General features: G+C 38.0%; 1 protein-coding gene and 1 pseudogene across 1 annotated transcript in view; both read left to right on the top strand.

Moving 5' to 3' along the window:
- ZPLD1 (zona pellucida like domain containing 1) overlaps window positions 1-15,270 on the top strand; it is a 294,999-nt gene that overhangs the window by 87,403 nt on the left and 192,326 nt on the right. The gene's annotated exons all lie outside the window — the stretch shown is intronic.
- Window positions 12,278-12,396, top strand: LOC118601865 (annotated as a pseudogene).

Genomic DNA, 15,270 nt, shown 5'->3' with positions numbered 1-15,270 from the left:
TGCTGCTGTAACAAACTGAGTGGTTTAAAACAACACAAATTTATTCACCTATATTTCTGGAGGTTAGAATTCCAAAATGAGTTTTAAGGAGTAACGTATCATCAGGGCTGATTCCTTCTGTTGGCTCCAGGGGAGAATCAATCTATTTCTTGCCTCTTCCACTTGTAGAGGTTGCTGGCATTCCTTGGCTCCTGGCTACATCACCCTAGTCTCTGCCTCTGTGGTCATACTGCCTCATTTCCTGTACTTAAATTTCCCTCTTATAAGGATACATGTAATCACATTTAGAGGACACCTGGATAATCGAGGCTAATCTTCTCAAAATCCTTAAGTTAACCACACCCACAAAGTCCTTTTTGTCATATAATATACTATTCACAGGATCTAGGGATTAGGACATGGGCATCTTTTGAGGCCATTATCAAGCCTGCCACAATCTCTTACCAGCTGTGTGATCTTGGTCTAATCAGCTTAACTTCCTTAGTTGTAAGGATTAAAATTGAGGATAGATGAAATATATTGAGCAAGCTGCCTGGTACTCAGTAGATGCACAGCAATATTCTCCTTTTATCCCTTAGTTTAGTTAATAGACGAAATATCTAACAGCAGATCATGCATGTAAGAGAGGAGATATACATTCAGTGTTGTACAAAGCCTGGTTTCCAGAGGCAGGATTACCACGTGGTGTGTGGGGGTGGACACCACCACCCCCTGCGACCTGGCGTTCCTCAGGCCAATGTTTCCTGGGTGATGCGGCCCTCACCGCAACCTCTGAACAGTACATCTTGCATTCTGGAAACTTAGGTACTTTCCTCATCCCATTACTCTTCTCCTAGTTTGCATAGATAAAAATTTATCACCAGTGATCAAATTTATTCTTTTAAAATAATTATGTCCTGTGACCAGCAATTAACATGTCTACCAGGTGGCACATAAAGTGTGTGCTGAATGGAATGATCCAGAATCTTTTATCAAATTGTGGATTGTGTAAAGTAGCGAAAGTGTGCCTTGTTTTATGGTTTGCTCTGCCATGCGCTTGTTTCACTTGAGAGAGACACTTTAAAATGTACTATTGCATTTGGCTCTATATTTTTGCATTTCCCCTTTTTTCATCATTTCTCTTCAACATAGATTTAGGGAATTTATTTGATTGGAAATGATTCATTGATAGTCACTCTGAAAACCTGATTCTGGAAATCACCCCTGGTGATGCCTTAAACTACAGGCTGTGACCTGGCTGACGTCAAGTTGAGTAGTCTTCTTGGGCAGCATAGGGAAGACAGTTTTTAAGTTTCATACTTCAGATGAGCACTCAGTAGTTTTCCCACTCTGTAGGTTACCTACAGCATGTATGGTTCCAAACATTTCTGTGACCTGTCAGCTCCCTGAAAGCATTTCTCCAGGGCAGAAACTGACATCTGGGGGGAAAAAAGTAAAGAAAGAAAGACTGATATCTAATGCTCCTTAAAAAGTCTCCCCCAATCGAAACATATTTCTTAAAGTCCTGTGGTCATTGGTACATGTGGCTGCTCTTACCCTATTGCAGCCCTTTCTTTTTCAGAGTATTGTGGATTTTATTAGAGTTGTTTTCCAATGGCTCTGTAGGCAAGTTATTGAAAATATCTGTATCCTATTCATAGAAAGCGAGATATGGAACTAGATGATCAGCAAAGACATTTTTGTTCAAACATTCTGTGATTCTATGTTTCAATAACTTTGTCAGTGGAAAAGGTAACCTTCTGCTGATTGGGAAAAATACCCATAAAAGATGTGAGGAAGGAGGAAAGGGCTGGGTGGACAGGTGGAATGACCTTGGGAGAAAGGAGACGGGGAGATAGAGCGAGCGGCTCGTAGAATCTGCGCCAGTGACTAGCCTGGAATTAAGTTCTTTGGACCACGTCGCCTGTCTTTCCTTTGCTCTGCTTTATTTTTCATCTTTATCAGATGATAATTAAGATTTCCTCAGCTCGAAAATTCTTTGATTTCCTATTACTGCATCTCCTTTTGACTTCTATGCAAGTTAGATCCCAGAGAGCACCCAGAGTCACACTTATTTGTTAGCAACAGCGTCTATTCTGTCAGTTCTCTGTGATTTAGTATTATTATTATTAGTGTGTGTGTGTGTGTGTGTGTGTGTGTGTGTGTGTGTGTGTTGCAGTGCAGCGCAAATTCCTGGTGAGATCAAAATACTCTAAAGGTAGATTTCTAAATAGGAAATACTGTAAACACAAAACCAATTTTACCACCCATCGCTAAATCAACGTGTTCCGAATGTACAATTCTAGCCCTGGGCGGAATGAATACCTCAAGGCATCAGTTTCCCATAGCTAAATGGATACTCTACCCATGAGGGGTAGGAGTGTTTTCCAGCCACAAAAGCGTGAACAGACCCGCAATTACAGACCATAGGAAAAGCCTGCACCCATTACAGATTATAGGGAAGCCAGTTGCAGTTAACTGTTCATCCACTAGATGGAAGTAGAGGAGCACAGAAAAAAAAAATCATCTTACGCTGTTGACTATGTAGATGCTAAAGGGGAATCTGATCTGTCATTAGGTAATATCTACAGGTAAAATTTATGAACTTCCTATCTTTAAACACTAGTGGAAAACATTGGCTTCAGGCATAAGACTGTTTGTAAGATCTTTTTACTTTATGCAAAAATTCTGTTCATCATCAAATAGCAGTCTCCACCTTTGCCTGATTTTGGCATCTTTCAGCTTTTTACAGCTGGATCTACTGATGGGCTTTACTTTTAGCCCATGCCAAATGCACGTCCTGAGGAAATCCTGCCAGCGCAGGAAGGATGGCAGCTGCCTCTGTGCAGGTGCATTTGATCAGCAGAGTTGAGGTCATATATTCAATAGGCTGGCAATTCCAGCTTCTCAGGTGGGATTAGTTTTGGGCTCTTGCCAAGATTCATATGGTGAAGAATTCATCAAATAGAAGACTTAGATGTTAGTTCAGGCAACAAGTGACAATAACATTGGAATATCGACCAAGACTAAATTCAGGTGGTCATCCATAATTGGTAAGATATTTAAGCACTAACAAGGACCCTAATTTCCTTCTTTTCTCTTTCTCTCGCCATCTCCTCCCTCTTTTCCCCATCCCTCTTTTTCTCCTCTTGTTCTCTTTCTTACTGTCCAGCAGATCCTGAATCTTGAACCTGAGGAGTGAATTCTTGGTACCCTTTCAGCTTTGGATTCTCTGTTTTCTCTCCAGTTTTACCTCACCCAGGATTTTTCTACTCAGTCTTTGTGTTGAACTTCACCTGGTGATGGAAATCTTGGTACCCAGTCCTCCATCCTTTGCTTGTGGCTATAGTCCTAAACACATGAGTAGCTGCCTAAATAAAACTGATCACTGCTATGTCTTGGCCACATGGTTCTGCCTCTGCCTCTAGAATGTAATTTCTAATGTGGCCCATTGTCTGGGTCACATCTGAGCCTTTTAATGAAGTGTAGAGTCAGATAAATACCCCTGGGAGTAGAAAGAGGAGGCAGAAAAAAGGAAGCAAGTAGAGTCTGAGACATAGCCTCAGGTGGGATGACAGCACAAAAAGACAATTTTTTAGTGCCTTCTATTTTATTTAAAAATGTGAAGTCTGCATTATACCAATATGCATCTATGTTTGTTTTAAAATATTGAAATGTATTTAATTACTTCGTCATTGACCAAAATTGCTCCAAGAAGATGCGGCATGTTTATCTGTGATTTTGAGCCCTTCTGGACGCAGCAACTACTCCTCACATCTGAGACTTCCAATTAAGCTTAGTCAGGATCAGTGGTAAAGATAGTAGGTTTTGGAGTCAGACTTAACTGGGGTTATTCTGGCTATTACAGATTACTAGCTGCGTATTCTAAGGCACCACTAGGCATCTCTCAGTCTCATTTTCCCCATCTATGCATAGAAGTAATTGTGAACACGTGGGATTATCGTGAGGATTAAATGGTAGAATGCGCACAAAAGGATGGAAAATATATAAAGCACTTAGTATAGTACTAGAAACATAGCAAGTACACTTAATAAACATCCTTTATGATTGTTACGAACAAACTTTTTGAATACTGCATGGAACCATCCATTCGCTGCATGTGAACTGAGTCTTATATTCTCAACAGTACCAAGTTAAAATAGGGCTCCTTGTAATGCAAAGGCAACCTAGAAAATATCAGAGTCAATTTAATACCGTTTTATGATTTGTGCCTCTTTCAGTAAGGCAACCTATATAAATAAACCATTTTCAGTTTAGAGAAAAGGAGTAGGAGTTGGGTGAGAACAGAGCTTATTTTTCACTCATAGCTTAACTATTTGGCTCTGAAATAATCAGGTTACTTGGCAGTTGGCAGCTAGTTGAGGCCATAGTTTTTTATGAGCCTGAGCAAGAGAGCATTTCAAGGAAGACAAAGGAGAAGAAGTTGGCTCTGGCTATAGAACTCAGTTATTAAGTTTTGTTTCTGACCTCCTGCAATGACTGTATTCCCTTTATCATTCTTTTCTCCCGAGCAAAGCAGGGATGGAAGTCCCAGAGGGTTCAGGGGTCAGCTAATTCTTCATGTTAGCTCAAGAGATTTTGGAGGAGGATCTGAGAAATGGTTGTCTTAAATGATCTCCTGAATGGAGCTTATTAATATAGGGGAATAGAGAAATATGTTTTGGCTCTGACCTGATGCTAGTTTGTGCAGTAGTGGGTGGAGAGATACTACCTACATCAAACACAAATATCACCCAAGCGCCTACTAGGTTTAAGGGATATAAAAATATTTAACACCCTGGCATGGTACTTAAGTACTTTAAATGTGAATGGGAGAAATAGCATATCATATACTCATGAAACACTATATTTAATACAATCACTAAGTTCCCTCAGCACGTAGACTCTCTTAATCAAATAATTAATTCAACTGCAAAGTACTTATGTGGTCTGAAGCAGCATGCTGTGGATTTCATTGAAAAAGATATGGTTATTGTACTTAAAATCTCACAGTGTAGTTGAAGGGAGACACATACAAACATGATTACAGTGCAGCCTCTCAGAGAAGGTGCTAGCTGTCTGAGTGGGGGTGGGGAGGCCTCATGTCTGAGTGCTTGGACATAGCCATGTCTTTGGAAGGTATATGGTTGTTACAAGCAAATTCAAAACAGAATTTGAAGAATTCTGGTACTGCTGGGGATTGGGACTGGAAACAAAATAAAAGATGACTGCTAAAGCCATTTTACACTTTAAAATCTAAAGGAAGACTCAAAGGTCTCTGTGACTTACTAGATAAAGAATTCAGAGAGAGGGAATAGCCCATGATGATTCCAAGGCAGAGAACTGGGTGCCCAGTAAAATTATGGACGTGAAAGGAAAGCAAAGGGTGTCCAACTAATTCTGGCTTTGAGGTAAGATAAATTTAGAGTTTATAGTTAACATTCAGATATAATTTCTCAGTATATATTAAGGAATATATTAGTAGCTAAGGCTGTTTGAGATCTATTAATAGGTCTCTGCTATCAATACCCACTGACAATGTTAAATTTTGTAAAATTAAAGTATACTTGGGAAAGGTAATAAGAGTATGTAGAATTATTCTGCCACATATACTAACAAAGGTATAAATCCAGGAAACTTGGAAATGCTAATCAAGTTAACGAAATGATAAAAATTAAAAATAATTAAAGTAATACTCCTTCACAAGTGCTTTGTGACAGAAATCATTAATTTTCCTAAGTTTTTTTTGGTATTATTTCTTGAAAGTCTCTCAAGCGTGTCTCTTTGTTCTCAATCATATCTCTGGCTTATACGTTCAAGTTTTTTTATTCATCTTCTGGGTTAATAGGAGACTGCTAACTTTCCTCTTTGCTTCCAGTCTCGATATTCCCACCCACCCTTCTCATTGCTACTTGAATGATCATTCTAAAGGACACAATACTACCTCATGCTCTTTGTTTAAACTCATCCCTGGCTCTCTTTCTTCTATAGTATCTTATCACTCTCTTAGATTCTAATATTCACTCTTTTCACAGCTGACTTGTATGCATATTGGTCTCTTCACATTAAGGTGTGTACTTTTTGAGGCAAGGCATAATGTCATTTAGTAATATTTCTTTAGTCTGACATCATATCTTTTAAATATTCAGTTCTTAGTAAATGTTGGCTTTTTAAGGACTTAATTGTATCCTTACAAAATTCGTATGTTGAAGACCTAGCCCCTAATGTAACTGTGTCTGGAGGGAGGGCATTTAAGGAGATAATTAAGGTTAAATGAGGTCATATGGACTGGTGTTCTTATAAGAACAGAAATGAGCACCATAATTCTCTCTAGATACACACGCGCAGAGAAAAGGCTATCTAAAGACATGACAAGAAGCCATCGTCTGTGAGCTAAGGAGTCACACAAGAAACCAATCTTTCCAGCCTCCAGACCTGTGAGAAAATAAATTTCTGTTGTTTAAGCCACCAGTCTGTGGTATATCATTATGGCACCCTGAGCTGACCAATACAGAATTGAATTAGGCAGTTATGGTAGGTTGTCTCTAGTAGCCATTTGCCATGAATGACCTAGAGTACTTTGTGTTGCAGATCATCTCAAAGTTGGTGTGACAAAAAGAGATCAGCCAAAGAAAGTGAATCTTTGGCTATGGACCAGAGGCTGATATTAGAGATTTAGCTCCACATAAGCATTCAAGAGAATATTCAGGTATTTTAAAGAAACACTCTATAAGAGGACCTTTTTGTATTTCTCTTGCAATCTCACTTTTCCTACACAAACTTCTGGGATGTGATAACGACCCAAGAGAAGCCAATGTTGTTGGAGGAAAAAGCAAAAGAATAATTGCTGGGATCTGAGAATGTGTCTATATGTGTCAGCACTCACAGGGTTTTATAGGCTCATGAATCAAGCCTGTGGCATCCTGATTTTGATTTACTATTATTCACTGGGGAGCAAATTTTGTGTGAACTTTGCTTAAACCTTTCTGAACAATGAGAGCCTTCAGATATGCACTGTGAACTTCCCTGTATGACAACACTGGACACTTGGGGAATAGATGCTTCACATAATTTACTGCGTGCATTGACTGGACACAAATCACTGCTTGCTGCACAGTAGAACAGCGTTGGGAGAGGGGCTGTTGGTAAGCTGGACTTCTGTTTTCTGTTTTATTCCTGCTCCACAGTTATTCTTGGAATTAAGATGGAAAGAAAATTCAAGAATTATGACTGGAAAAAAAAACAAGGATAAGGGGTCTCATTAAGCTGCCTCACAGTGAACCCTCAAACCAAAAATTAATGGGAAGTATCAAAGCTGAGTCTTACTTTCAGAGCTGCCATAAGTTTTTAACTTCTACTATGTATTTCCTTATGTAATTTATTTTATCAACTTGGTCAAATTGTATGTGGCATGTGTGTTTGTGATGAAGATCTCTTCTACCATAATGTCTGTGATGTAACTCTCCTTATTATGAGAACAACACTTCCTCAGATTTTCATAATTTATAATTTTCAGAGTCCTTTCTCATCTTTTATCTCTGATTGGCTATATCAGTTTTCGAGTTGATGCAAGAAAATGAATTCACCTCCTAGTGCTACATGGCCCAGCAATCTCCACATTTATTCACCAGTGATCCATTCAATGATTATGGTAGGTTGTAGAAAAATAAAAATTCTGGGCATCTTTCAGATAAAAGACCAAACATATTTCATAGAGATATTTTTATAAACATCTGAACTGTAGGGAATTCAAGATAATTAAGAAAGCACATGGTTTAATACCGGTCCTTTTGTTTTGTTTCATAATTTTATTTGTTAAATTTTGCTTTGATTTTTGACTTTTAGTTTCAGCTCTCTTAGAATAGCTTAATCTTATGTGTACGACTCAGGTTATACAAAAGCGTTTGATTTTTTTTGTCGATTAGAAATTCTCAGAAAAACAGAACCTATCTGATTATTTTATGTGATATATAACTGTGAAGTTTGAACAAACAAGAATTAGTGTTAGAATCTTTTTATGGTTCACTGAATTACATTAAATAGTGATGATGCTATCAGTTTATGTATTTCCATTTTAGTTTGCTGCTTTTTGGTTGAAATTCAGACTAAATTGAAACCTGTTTCGTTAGATATGGTTGTAGAGTATAAAGTTATATATAGAGGACACATCCATTGTCATAACTAAGCTCATTTTTGAAAGTGCAAAATAATTTATTTTTCTATAATTTTACATACTATGTTTACATATTATCACATTACCAGAGAAGAAATATGGGAAAAACATTTTACAAATGAGTTTACTATTCTCTTCTATCCGGAGCTATATTCTAAAGCTTGTGACTGACCCTGAGACCATGAAATAAAACAACCATGCTGGTTTATTTTATCAGCCATAAAATATATTTTGTTGCCAATGTGGGGGTGGGGAGGAAACCACAACCATGCATGAATTGAATTTTATAAATCAACTTCAAAAATGTGATTAATATCATTAGTAGAAACATATCTATGGTGTTATAGCAATTTATGAGCACTTCTGCAATCGGTATTTCTTGTCTCCATTAACTGATTGCAGGTTCTGTATAAAAAATATTTGAAGAAAGGAGGTAAAAAAAAAGTGCATCATCGCTTTTACTGTCACTTGACATTGCTGCTCAATTACACTTCAAGTAATGGAAGCTAAAGATAATTTAGTTTGGCTAGGAGGGAACCTAAAAAAGCGTGTGGATCTCAAACCAATGCAAAATGTTAAGATTTCTTCTGCCAGGTGATGGCCACCAGATGGCAGTGTGTCCCAAGGAATAGGGGGAAGAGGGCTTTCTGCATCAGAGCTGCCAGAAATCTAGCATGAGCGCTGTCTGCTCTAAGCCAGAGATAGGGATGATCTGAAATGTTCAAATATTTCAAATCTTTCAGAAAAACAGCCTCTTGCCAGCCGCAAATGCTTAATTGCTGCGATTGACTTTTGGATGATTCTAGATCTCTTTAGAACTGCTGTCCTCAGAATGTAGCCCAGCATGTGGCACAGCATAGGGCTCTAGAGGGCCCTCAGCCTTTTCTTCTTAATCTGTGTTCTCTCATAAGGTGAATTTGCTGACCCCAGTGGTTTCAATCGCATCTACAACCTTGATGATAACCCATAGCTCTATCTGCTGCTTACTCACACATTTCAATTTTAGTGTGTTTCTCAGATACCTTTAATTCCACTAGTCCCTAACTTAACTTTAATACCTGGTCCCCTGCAACCCACCTACTTTTACGGTGTTTGAGAGGGAATCTAACCAACCCCTAAAACTAGAAATCTGGGAGTCATTTTCAGACTTTTTTTTCTTCCTAACTCTTGATATCCATCCAATCTTAGGGCATGTCGATTCTTTCTATGTCCAAGTTTTTTTACTTCTATGCCCACTTTTACTGTGCCTTGATCCTAGTGCATAATCCTGCAAAGCACTTTTGAAATAATCTCTGTGGATTTTTTTTTCTTCCTTTCTAGTCATTCTCTGGAGCCAAAGTGATCTTTAAAATGCAACTCAGGTGGTGACACTTAGCCTTACCCGATCTTTGCTACTCTGCTCAGTTTGAGAGCCAGCCATACTGACTTTCTTTCAATTCTTGTTTTCTTATTTCTAACTTCAAAGCCTTAGACCACAGTGCTACCACAATTGAGAAGGCTATCCCTCTCCTCTTTCTCTAACTAGTGTCTTATCTTTCAAACCTCCCCTCAAATAGCACTTGCTCAGGAGAAGGCTAGGTTGGGGCTTCTGTTAGATCTTTTGCTACTTCTCCTGTGTGCTTATCACACTTATAATTACTTGTTCATGATTTCCTGCCAGACTATCAGTGCAATGAGGAAAGAGGCCATCACTGTCTTTGTCCATCACTATATCTTTTTTGCCTAAAATAGTACCTGTGATATAGTTGTTATTCAATACATATTCGTCAAATGGATGACCTCATGAATAAAAATATTTGTGAGAACTGAGTGAATGAATTAACAGACATAATTTAATTCTTTCTAATGGTGGCCACTTTGGTAGATTATTTTGGGTGGTGTAGGGATGGAGTAGATGTGCTTCAAGACTCTACTGTAAAGTGAGGATATGGCGCATGATTTAAAAGCTCTGACTATATTTCTGCTGGAATGCACCCTGGGCCCATAACCTTCCTGCAGTGGTGGGAGAAGTGTCACTGCTCCTAGCCCTGGGGGTGGGGAGGGAAGGAAGAGACTCCTGAGGGTAAATGCATGGTTAGCTCATGATTTCATATTCCTGAGCTTAAATCAGTTCAGGATAGTAATATGATAAAGAAAGACCCTTTGACTCTTTTTCTTCAGGGACTTAGAGGGGGAACATAGTATATTTGGAAATGCTATAGTAGCATCTTCCAATAGAACTTTCTGGGACGATAGAAGTGCTGTGTATCCACACATCCACTGTGGTAGCCACTACTCAAAGGTGGCTTTTGAACATCTGAAATGCAGTAAATACAAATTAGGAACTGAATTTTTTTATTCTGTTTAATTTAAATGAATTTATGTTAAAATTTAAGTTTCAACTAATTTATATTTAAATTTAATAACCATGTGTGGCTTATGACTACTGTATTTGACTGTATTAGGTAAGTCTAGAGGATGTGGGTTTTACTGAGATAAAGATGGCTGAATGTATCAAATGTTTAGTACTAAAGTGCTTTGCATTACAAAGACTCTGAGTTATGGATTTGACATGTTTTATTTATATTGACGCTACCTTTCCAACAAGCATGTAAAATCATACCTTTCTGGAGAAGTAAGATGTGTATGTTTTCTCAATAGGAAAACATAAGAGGCTATTTTCTAAGCCTGACTTCTTCTCATTCTTAGAGTGTACATTTTCTAATTCAGTATAGTAGCTTTCATTTCCCATCAGATAAAAAGAGATACCTCAAACCTATTTTAAAAGTCACTTTCAGAAAGCAGTTGTTTGGGATATCAACCTGCCTCCTGAGATACCAAATAGTAAATCTTTGAAACAAAGTAAGAACTATGTTACTTTTAGAATTCCAGTGTGTTTTGTTAGTGTTGATATCAAACTACTTGATACTTTTATGGCATGTTTCATGACATCGAAGCACGTAGCAAAGTTGAATTCATGCTTCTGACACTTGTTCAGGTTCACTCAGTTGGATAGAACAGTACTTGCTACTTAATCTTTTTCATGTGGAGAGTACATGAAAAGTACATAACCTTTATCTGTGTGTGCACAGCACACACAAGAAATTCAAGCCTGAGTTTGTGTGTTGCACCAAGGTAAAGGGATAAAGATGCACATGGCTTGAGGACCCTCGCCTAGGGGCTTCGAATGATCCAGACTTTGTCCGTCTCTGATGGGAGCTTAGGAAATTGTGAGCTAGCACAACTAGAACCCATTTGTCATACCACAGTTGGGAAGCACTGTTGAGTTTGTGCTCATGAGGTCCTGGACAGTACTTCCTAAAATGCACATGTAAGTCATCTAGAAATTTCATTAAAATGCATTTTCTGATTCAGTAGGTCTGCAACTGGGCCTGAGATCCTGCATTTCTGACAAAATCCTAAGTGATGCTAATGCTGCTGATCCACCAACTTCGCTTTAAGTCATCAGGTGCTAGGACATAAATTTGATCTATATATTGGTCAGTTTTGCATGGAAAAATGTTCTTCCATCACTATAAATCTTATACATAAATTCTGCCAACTAGGATGTTATCAGTCCAGATAGTTGTGGATAAAAACATTGATTCAAACTCTTTCCTGAGGCTTGGAAAACAGTTTAATATACCCTTATGGGTAGCTGGTGGCCATGCGTTTATATTATCAGTGGACAGGACGCAGATGAGAGTGGCACACTTATAAAAGAGCAAACCCAGGATTATTAGCTTATGTCAAAGGCTGTACCTGACAATTAGGTTGGAGGAGTTGTGGAAATAACTGTGGACAAGGAATTGGGACACCAATATTCTGGATCTTACTCTCCTCTGACTGGCTAACTTACCATAGGGAAGGTATTAAATTTTTTTGAGTCTCAAATTTTCCTCTTGTAAACATGGGCCATATTGATGGTGGAAGGGTAAACTCCCTTATACTTTTCTTCTTAACACGGATATTGCAGTGTTGCTGCGTGTGATGGGCTGCTGGCTACTTCATAACAACCAGCAAAGTGAGTTGAACTATCAATCAGAGAAGTGACTGCTTTGTAGAAAAAAAAAAACAATTAAAAAATAATAATACTAGGTTTTTGCTTCAGGGTTTGGTAGAGTCACATACTTAAATTCCAATCTGGTCTACAGCCATGCTACCCTGAATAAGCCCGATGCCATCTGATCTCAGAAGCTAAGCAGAGTCGGGCCTGGTTAGTACTTGGATAGGAGACCACCTAGGAAGAGCAGGTGCTGTAGGTGTAAAAAGTTTTTTAAAAAATAAGGGATTATAAACTGACAAGGTCCCTATAATCTATGAGGTAAGCCAAGCATTGCCTCTCCTAAAAAAAAATAACAAAACATAATCTCAGCAAAAATACAGTACATTGAGTACTGACTTATTAAAAAAATGAATAAAAAATAAATTCCAATCTGTTAATTCCATGAATGTAGTGAATTGTTAGGATTGGCGTAGTGCCAACTGCATGATGGGTACTTAAATTCTTGATAATAGTGATAATGGAGGTAGAAAGCAGTCTTTGATTGTAGCCTAAAGCCAGATACATAGTAAGTGCATAATAAACAGGAATTTAGAGACTGAATGGATCAGACCAATGATAGTTATTGAGCCACTGCAGATTTTTTTTTTCTTTTTCCAAAGTGAGCTCTAGCAGTAGAGCAGTTGTTTCATTCCCATTGTGATCTCACACCTTGTCCATCCTCCAAGGTTCTTCTTCTCCACCTCTCAACAGTTGTGAAGTTTTTAAAATGCTCCCTTGAGCTTTATGCATTGGTGAGAAAGATCTGAGTTCTCATAATGACATCACATGACAAATGAGTCTAGGTTTGGTAGATTCACATACTTAAATTCCAATCTGGTCTACGGCCTTGCTTCCCTGAATAAGCCTGATCCCAGGATTGTCAAGCTTTCTTCAGCTATCAGTAGGATCTGTAAAATCATGACTCTTAACCATAACTTTCTAGTCAATAGTAATCTCTTTATTGCTTATACAGTAAAACATATGAAAAAATATCAGGAGTCATGCATTTGTACAGATGAATGTGAACATTTGAGTCAGCACATACTTGTAGACATTTAAACAAAGGTGAGGGAGAAGGAAGGTGATCAATGAGGCATGAGTATGAAATGTCCAAAGTCTGCATAATCTCAGATTTAAAAATAAATTTTAGGTAATTCCCACAAGGAATTTCACTCTTGAACTTTCTCTTCTCATCTTCTTCTCTTTAAATAAAAGAACATGATAATTCTGGTAATTGATATATAATTAATTAAAAAATTTTTGTCTTAGCAGCTAAAATAATGCTGCATCTTTCCTTTTATATATTTCTCTATATTTGTGAAACCTTGTTACAGTCAACATTAGAATGCTCTAGATTTGAAGTAGCTGCTTGATTCTCATCGATAACATCATCTCTGACAAATTTATCAGATAATACAAAGCCAGTTAATTCAAGCTTGATTAGCTTTTGACAATTTTTTTTTTCTTTAAGCTAACACAGCTTAAATTTATATAGCTCCTTCCCTTAAGGAACTTAGATTGCTCATTCTTTTCTTACTGAAAAAATATAATTGCATTATCATTTCTTAAAACCTGCTCCTCCACTTGTCTACCCTAGCTCAGTTAACAGCAATCTTCCAACTAGGGGTACAGCATCAGAAACTCTGGGGGTAGGCCATTATACATTTTAAGAACAGCTGGCCATGCCAATGCCTACTCCATTCTGATATTTGAGAAGTGTAGTTTACATCATGACTTTCCACTAGAGTGCCTAAGCAGAAACATGGAAGAAATTCTTTCTAATTCCTTTTTCTTACTTTCCGCATTCAATTCATTTGCTCAGACCTTAAACATTGCTCTTAAAAATCCTTTTTTTTTCTTTCTGTTTTCATATTTATTACATTAAGTCAAGTCCTAATTTTATTCCTGGTCTATGGTGGTGAGCTCTAATCAGGTATCACTCCTTCCTACTGTATGTAGCCCCAGACCCCCAAAGACACATGGACCACCAGAACTCAGTGAGTTACAGGAAATGCACTCTTTATTCAGCCGGCTGGGTCTGCCAGGGGTATGCAGACCCCAAATTAAGCAGCCCCGAAATATAGAGGTACAGGGTTTTTAAGCCCCAAATCCCATTCTTCATTTTGTCTAAACACAAAGGTCTATTTTTTTTCTATTCCCTACCTGTCAACTCACAGGTCAGGCACATAAGCCGGGTTACAGAAGCAGAAAGCTTGTTTAGAATGTTATGTTCCTATAATCAAAGGCCTAGGTGCCCATAGCAATAGTCAAACAGTAATTTCCAGTAGGAGTCATTTTTTCAGCCACTACACTTTCTCACCATCTAGTTCAGTCTTCATACTGAACTAAAACACATGTGGGGTTATGTTCTTCATGACATGGTCCCTTATGTGTCCTCGAGCCCATGCTTGTGGGCATGGCATATAGATCCTCTCTCCACTGACTCTAAACTAGCTCCTCTTATTTTGATATTCCCTCGCTTCTTCCCTTCACTTGCATCCCAATTCCTAATTACTGTGGGCCACTTCGGATTTCTCAAAGACAACATGTTCTTTCTGCTTCACTTTCTTTGTCTATTTGGCTTACTCCTAATGGTTCTTTAAGATCCCTTTCACAGGTCACCTTCTTTCTGGAACTTTCTATCACTCCTTCCCTGCCCATCTTTCTTAACATAATTAATTAATTCATATCTGTATTCCTAAGGCACTATGCACATAGCTCTATTATAGTGCTTATTGTAGAATAAAATTTATGAATGCATGTGTCTGTTTTCTGCAAGAGTTTAAAATCTCTGAGGGTAAGGATTAGTTTTATTTGTCTTTGTATCTCCTATTCTTGGCACTTAGTAAAATGGTCTGGATTGTGTTTTGAATTGGATATGTCATACCTTGTTGCTTTTCCCTTTAATATATGAAGAAGAAACTGCTGCCTCTGTATTAAAAAAGAAAGGAAAGTTCTTGTCCCAGAGTCACAAACAGGCCAGACAATGACCTTAGGAAGAATGGGGATTTATGCGAAGCTAAAAAATTGAACTTGGTACTGAGGCGGATAGCAGCTCTATCACCTGAGATTATTTGCATGTCTCCCACCCCAT

Source organism: Rousettus aegyptiacus, unplaced genomic scaffold, assembly GCF_014176215.1.
Source record: "Rousettus aegyptiacus isolate mRouAeg1 unplaced genomic scaffold, mRouAeg1.p scaffold_m13_p_4, whole genome shotgun sequence".
Lineage (NCBI taxonomy): Eukaryota > Metazoa > Chordata > Mammalia > Chiroptera > Pteropodidae > Rousettus > Rousettus aegyptiacus.
This window is presented reverse-complemented; position numbering and strand designations above follow the sequence as displayed.